Source organism: Notothenia coriiceps, unplaced genomic scaffold (assembly GCF_000735185.1).
Source record: "Notothenia coriiceps isolate Sejong01 unplaced genomic scaffold, NC01 NC01_scaffold00033417, whole genome shotgun sequence".
Taxonomy (NCBI): Eukaryota; Metazoa; Chordata; class Actinopteri; order Perciformes; family Nototheniidae; genus Notothenia; species Notothenia coriiceps.
The window spans coordinates 184,696-192,821 of NW_011366118.1; positions in this window are offsets into that span (position 1 = coordinate 184,696).

Sequence of the window (8,126 nt, forward strand, 5' to 3'; positions counted from 1 at the left end):
AACAATGAGGTCAGTGGAGTCTGTCAAAAGTATTAAACTTGGATTACAAGATTCTGGTCTAATCCTAGCAGGAAGTCTAACAGAGAAGGTTTCACCTGAATGAACCTAAAGGCAATCATCGTCTATGACCAAAGTTTGTCAATAGAGCAGTCAGCTTGCAGTAGTCTTATCTAAAAGACCAGCATGGCATCACAGTAAGAATGAAGCCAATGAAAGATAACGCCCATATTGAGCAGCCTTGCATTTCACAGATTGTGTACGTTTTCAGTGCATCCGTCCTCACACTATCTGCCTCAGTTTACTTACACTATTTCCCTGCACCAATCCCTATCAGCCCTCCTATCAACCATGCACATACAGTATGCAATCCCTAATTTGAACTATTCAAACTTGTGTCATTTTTACTTCTTCACTCAATTTAGCGCTATCTATCATTTACTCGTGCAGAAATGTATTTATATGAACATGTATATTTACACATCCGACTATTTCAAATGCAAGTGCGTAACAAAAGTATCTGTTAAGAAAAAGGTCATTATTAAAATACATTAATGTTCATGTATTTTCATAGAAGTTTTAACAATGTCCATTGCATTACGTCTTAGTTGCTGTAATTAAGGGAATTTCGCACAAGAGGGCGGTGCTGAGCTGGAGAGTGAGGTTCGGGTTCAAGTGAAGGAAGGTTTACAGGAACTAGGGTGGCCTCAATGTGTGAGGACGCAGACACTATTAGTATGTACATCATTTAAATTGTAAGAATGAATCTGTTTTCCCATTATGCTGTTGTAACACTAAATGGGAAATGATTCATAAAAAGCATTTTGGTTTGTACACTGTCTTGTACATTTTACAAATTATTATTTGTAATGCGAAAGGTGTCACAAAACCCACAGTATCACCAGTCTCTGGTAGTTCCCCTGTTTTATGGAAATATATAACTTTGCTAACACTAACGAAATACCGTATATATGTATCATATATTAGTGAAGATTCCAGTTCTGCTTTTAACCTCCAATCTTTTTTTTATTATTATTAAAAAACCTAATTATGCTGAAAAAACTAGATTCAGTACATGACTTTGCAAACAAGCTGTATTTAGTAGATTTGTGTTGTGTATGGGTGTGTGTTAGTGTCTGTGTTTGGTTGGCCTACATAACAAATAGAAAGAAGCATTTCCCAGAGCCAAACATAATCATTCAATTGAAATGATCATTTGTTTTAAGTGGGAAAAAAAATGATAAATACAAATGATGCTGGAACTATTATAGTGCAACCATATGGCAGTACTTTAAATCCCTTTTTAGTAGTTCAGTTGCAAACTTTTCTCATCCTCTCTGTGCTGCGATCAGCGTTGGCATTTACTCCTTCTTAGCGTAGCTGGGAATAACAGGTGTTTTATCAGGCTCACAAGTGGTCTGTGCTTATCTCCACTTAAAGCCTGAACTGTTTGTTAAACTTAAAAATGTGAGCACCGTCCTCCTCACACGGGAGACGCAGCATGCTGTTTTGCGGCCGATTGTGGCTCTCAGTGACTACGACCAACCAACACTACTATCTTTCTGAGAGAGCCCTACTAATCTGTTGTCGCTGAGTGCTCACGCATGAGAAATGTCTCACTCTGGCAGCACAGGCACTGCGTTCTGTTCATATATTATAAAGCAGATCGCACATGATTGTTAAATTCTGACCGTAACATATTGGAGACATGAGTGTTGCAAATTGGCTCATGTCCTTTATCACATATGGTCTATTACTGATACAGCGAGTAAATGTACCTTGAAAACGTAAAAACTGATGACTTTTTAAATATGAATCAGGCAATTATTACATTACATTACCTTTCATTTAGCTAAGTGACCTACAATAAGTGCAATCAACCATGCACATAGAAACCAAAAAAAGCAAGAATCCTGCAGATATATTAGATTTGATTAGCCAAAGCACTTTAAAAATTACCTAAGAAGTGAGTCTTTTATCTAATTGAATTTATTATGTATTTGTTGTTCAAGGACAAGGTGTAGTCGAAACAGGTGGGTTTTAAGTTTGCGGAAATTTTTTTGTAGACTTTCCTCTATCCCAATATTAATTATCAACACTTATCACGTATCGACACTTATTAACAAAGCGTGAAGAGTATGAATGTTATTTGGGTCAAGCCACTATGTGACCTACTGAAAGCACTACATTTGCAGCCTAGTTACTGACGTAGGAGGATGTACATCAGCAGGAGGATATAAATATCAGATCTCAGCTGTGACGCACATGCCTTTGTTCAAAGTAACAAGCTGAAGTGGTTAGGAGCAAGGAGTTCAATCGAGTAACAGAAACACGCATAGCATTTTCTTAAAGGTCAGTTTGTACATTGAAGTTATGTGTTTTGTAATTACTTCCATACAAATATATTGTCATAACATAAGGTCAATATAAAAGGTACTCACAACCTAACAGAAAGCTCAAGGTGACATTCACACTCAACCATTTAACAACTGAAACACCAATTAAATGCATTAGCTCATACGCATATTTCGTTTATATCATTTAATTAGTGTGTGTGTTGATCCATGTGTCGTCGCTCCCCCCCCCCCCTCTCTCTCTTTTCACTCCTTCGTTCTCTGGCTAGCTTTATAGGAAGAGGTGGGGTAATGTGATCATTATTGGAGCATGTCACGCCTTAATCTGCCATGTCAGTAATATTTATCCACTATGTGCATCTGTGCCTGTAAAGCATGCCTGTCCTTTACCTCCTATACAATGCCTATAATGGTTTCTATAAAGCCTAAGCGTAAACGTGTGAGTGAAAATGTGCCGGAGCATTAGCATGACATTACCCATTATGGGGAGTGATTATTAAGTGCTGAAACATGAATTGAAATAAATACATAGAAAATTTGTTTTATTTGAGGGGTTTCTCTCACATTTAAACTTTAACAACAATCAATAAAACTCTGATATTTAGACTCACTGGGAGAAAGCCTGATTTAATTACGGTATGACCTGTGGAGGGTAATAATATTAGACTTAATGAGTCACGAAATATGAAGTTAATAAATAAGGCAGCTTTTATACTGTCAATGAAATAAATTAACAGTAATGCACACCAAGGCTATTTTCACACCAATTTTGAATTGCTTTGAGAATAAAAAGAAAATCAATTTAGCTTCATTGTGTGTGGATAAATTACACATGTTCTGTAAACCAGAGTCAGCTTTATTACCCAGTAGGTTCACACAAGGAATTTGGTTCGGTGTATGTGGTGCATACATAAACATAAGTTGTTAGGAAAGCAACAAATATACCACACTTTAACAGTAAAGACAACATCTCCCATTATCACAAGCGACGTTATGAAGTGATTAAAGTCCGTCTTTTGTTGTTGTTTTGATTAAGAGCAACAGAAAAGACATACTCTACATTAAGACTTTGACATGAACTAGCTGTCAATCCACATATTATAACTGAGGTCCTTGGCATCTAAATGCAACACATGCAACTTTATTTGTTTCCCCTTCTATAATGGATTAAAGTTAGAGGTTATTAGGCTTGTTATGGGCAAAATTACTTGACCTGAGACCGAAAATGGTAAAAAAACATGTTGAGATATAACTCTATGATTAGCGGGTATTAATTCAATTTTATGACTTGACAGTAAAGTGAACATATTGACTCGTCCGTGGCATTTCCTTTGACTAGACAAGGATGGTAGATCTGGAGTCCGTCCCCTACTGCTGCATCGAGAAAGGTTACCTGCTGTTCCAAAGCAATTACAATAGGTCAGATGCTGAGGACATATTGTTTTCCCCTGGGAGTTAATAGTGTTTACTTTCAACAGAGTTTTAGAAAGCAAATCCCCTCCAAGAAGTGTTTCCACCAGTTGGCTGTACAGAGTAGGCTTAGATAAAACACTTGTAGGTCTTTAGAATTGGCGCAAAAACATGTAATTAGCAGGAGGTACTCAGGCCTTATTTCAGACTACTCAGACAGGCAACACCGCCTTTCCCCTGCAGCGACTCCCAGCTCAACGTGTGGAGGCTCTTTTTTTTCCGGTCAGGTGTTTAGAGGTCTGTGTTGTGTCTGTGTAAGCTTTTGCCAGCCACAGATGTCCTGCTCCAAGCTCTTTGATGTGTGTGAGTGTGAGAACAGGCCAACATAGAAAGAGAGGACAGTCCCAATAAAATACCCATTTATATGAAAAGACACACAAATGCATGTATATAAACAAGCAATTTCACATATAAACACACCTTTGTGAGGGAGCTGGACGAATATCAAAGCCTTTACCTGCTGTTAAGCTGCTTCCATAAGCCTAGGATAAAGGGAACAATGAGATACAGGGAAGAGGAGAGACGTGGTGGAGACAGCTGGTCGTGAACAGTGAGTGAGAACAGTGTTATGTACCGAAAGAGGTCTTTGAGAAAGCACAGGTTGAAGAGATGAATAGGAAATATGCTGCAAGCAGGAGAGAACTGTTACTCTGTTGCAATAATAGGATATAGGAAGCAGCTAGAGAACATCCATTGTATTTGTTATACATTTGTTTTTCTCAATTATCTTGCTAATATATTTGTTTTCTGCATTTTAAAGGTCCCCTATTATGCAAATTCCACTTTTTCATGTCTTTAATATACATAAACATGTGTCCCCTCTGTGTAAAGAGATTCTGAAAATTTCAGGAAAAAAGATTCTCTCTCTTTTTGTCCTGATCCATTTGTATAAAAACCTGTCTGAAAATGAGCTGATCAGATTTTGGCCACTTTATGATGTCATAACGGTTTTTTGGCTTCTGTAACCATTAGCCAATCACCAAAGTGGCCAAAATCTGATCAGCTCATTTTCAGACAGGTTTTTATACAAATNTCCAGTGAGTGCTGAAGGTCGCAGACCGATGAAGCCATCAGAACCACATCATCTGCAAAAAGCAGTGGTGCAATCCTTAGTCCACCGAACTGCAGACCCCCTCCCCCACGACTACGCCTCGAAATCCGATCCATGTATATTACAAACAGGATTGGTGACAAAGCGCAGCCTTGGCGGAGGCCAACCCTCACCTGAAATGGGTCCGACTTACTGCCGAGGACCCGGACACAGCTCTCGCTTTGGGAGTACAGAGATTGGATGGCCCTGAGTAGAGACCCCCTCACCCCATACTCCCGCAGCACCTCCCACAGTGACTCCCTGGGAACCCGGTCATACGCCTTCTCCAAGTCTACAAAACACATGTAGACTGAATGAGCGTACTCCCAGGCCCCCTCCAGGATCCTTGCGAGAGTAAAAAGCTGATCCGTCGTTCCACGACCAGGACGGAATCCGCATTGTTCCTCCTCAATCTGAGGTTCGACAATCGGCCTGACCCTCCTTTCGAGTACCTTAGAGTAAACTTTCCCGGGGAGGCTGAGTAATGTGATGCCTCTGAAATTCTTAAAACTCTTTAAATCTTATCACACTCGACGGTACTGAGGCAGGTAGTATTAAATATTGAATCAGATTGAAATGTAGAATGTAGAATTTCACCTCAGTGCTTGGTCCTGTGAGGGTCGAGTGTCCTGCAGCGTCTCCTCCAGGTAGAGTCCCGTACGGGCTTCACTTCCCTGAGTGGGGGGTCTGATGCCTCGCCGACTTTGTGTCACTCCTACAGCAGGGACATGTCCATCGTTACAGCGAAAGGGACAGTGCAGACAAAAAGGAAAATAAATTAAGTACACATTCAAGGTAAAAAATAAGAAGCAGCTTTAAGAACACAAGTAAACAAACATATAAAAGTATTTGCGGCAAGTAAAAAAAAAAGGACCCCCCATTATTAAGATCATTATAAATTGTCATCTGTCTTTCGCTTGTCCTTTTATATCAGATAGTTACAACTAGAACATTTCAGTTATTTTGCTAATCCAATACCAACGTTTATCACCCCACAGGCCATACCAATGTTAAACACCTGCACTTTTGAAAGAACAGACATAGCATTCATCTGTTTGCAACTCATATCAATATTCCAATTACTGTATAGACTATTCTGCACAGTTTCTATTCTATTCTGTTTCTATTCTATTTCTATTCTATTTCATCTGTTTTATTGTGTTGCATTTTCATTGTCATAACTACATTGTAGCTATGCACACATGACAATAAAAGCCTTGAAACTTGAAACAATTAGAATGTTTTTTTCCTGCACATTCTGAAGCTGCATTTGAACTTTTTGACAATACAACGTTTACATTGTGAGATGTGTCATCTGCCAGAGATTTTGCCATACTGTAAACACCAAGATAATGTCCCTTTAATGACTGGTTGTTTTGTATATATTTATCTCAGAATGTAAAAGTACATATACCTTGTTAGAATATTTGATCAACATGGTCCACTACTTTCAACTCTTCCAATCTAGCAAGAAACACACAAACAAAATCAAACTGTAATCCAGGATCACATCTTACCTTTTCTACAGGACTTGGGAGGCTCCATTATCATCTTATACTGCAACTCTGCAACATTAAAATAGGATTAGTTTGCGACATACTGTAGGGAGGCACACAGGAGGTACAATGTTGAAACACAGTCCCGACATACAGGCGTGTTTCCATGGGGAACTGAAGGCTGTGACAGTGTGCAGACAGAGAGGGGAGCTTCCTGGTGGGTGGTGAGGTGCATTTATGTGACCTGTTCAGTAAAGTGACACTAGATATGTGTCCACCTCCCACTGAGAGACCATCAAAACCCTGGAATTGCTATGCGACCACTGTCCCTGGATTGAGTGTCTTTCTTTTCAGCACCCTATCAGTAGACAGTCAGGGAGTGCCATTAACATCGATTCATTACAAGAAGGGGTTAGACATAACAACAGGAACTTTTAAATGGGAAAATAATAGGGATAAGGATTGTTCTTATTAATTGGCTCTGGGCCATTTGTCCAAAAAGTATCAGTTTTATTGATTATAACATCAATTTACTCTTGGACACAATAAGGTATAATGTTTCTTCTCACCTTAAAAAAATCAACAACTCCTGCAAAGTGATAGAGGTCAAATCAAAGAGGTCAAACTTTTAGATATTTAGTTTTTCTTTATTTTTATATAATAGTTGTATTACTATTTAATCATGTATTCCCTTTATAACCAGCTTCAGTTTTGAGAAACGTCTTACTTTACTCTACTGATATTAGAATGGTATATTATAATGTTCTAGCTAACACAGCATACACTAATTTACAGGACTATAATTCAACTGTCAAAAAATGTAACTATTTGTGATGGCATATTTAAGTGACCTCGGTTTAAGTATGAGCTATTGTGAAAAATCGAAATTCTCTGAAACTAATGGCAGTGTTTCAGCTCACTGTTTTCTTCACCTTTATTCTCCCGTCTGAGATACTCTATCTCTGCATGGAGCTTCTCGAGAGTGTCCTTGTGTTGCTGCTGAAGGAACTGGATATTCCTCCGCATAGACGCGACGTGGGGGTCCGTGTCGCTGTGACAGGACACCTCTGCTGCCCTCCACACTCGTTTGTCAGCTGGCGGGACGACAGGCAGTGGCTGCAGTTTGTTTGGAGGTAAACGCCGAGGCGAGCAAGGCTTCCCGAGGCGCCCGACTCGGGTCCATTGTGGCAGATGCCGCACCGGCGGAAGATTATGACTTGACATGGCTAACGAACCATTGTAGCCTCTTTGGCTAGCGGTGACGACCTGTTTCTGCTCGAAGTGTTCCATTAGTACCAAGAGAACAAACTACCACCATCACTTAACAGTGTTTTCTCTTGCCCTTATATTCCAGTGTGGAGTTTAAAACCGACATTGTTGTCTAACTATCTTGTTTCCTAAACTCTGTTGTTCGTAAACAGCTCAAGTCGTTGCGCTAATTTGACATGAGGCTCCACTCTCACTCACACACACAACGTTGCCATGACAACAGTTCAAGTCCATTCTTTGTAGCCCTGTTAAAGCCTGGTTAAAGCTCTCAGGTAAGATCCATTAGTCCCGCCTCCTATATTAGGATTGGCTGCGGTATGGGTATCGTTTAAACACTGACATTTGATTGGTTGAGCTCGTTAGGGTCATTAAACTCCTAGATTTGGAGTCCTTGCGTTCCAAGAATAGTCCATTTAGCTTAGGAACCTTCCTAACCAAGTGAAATGACCC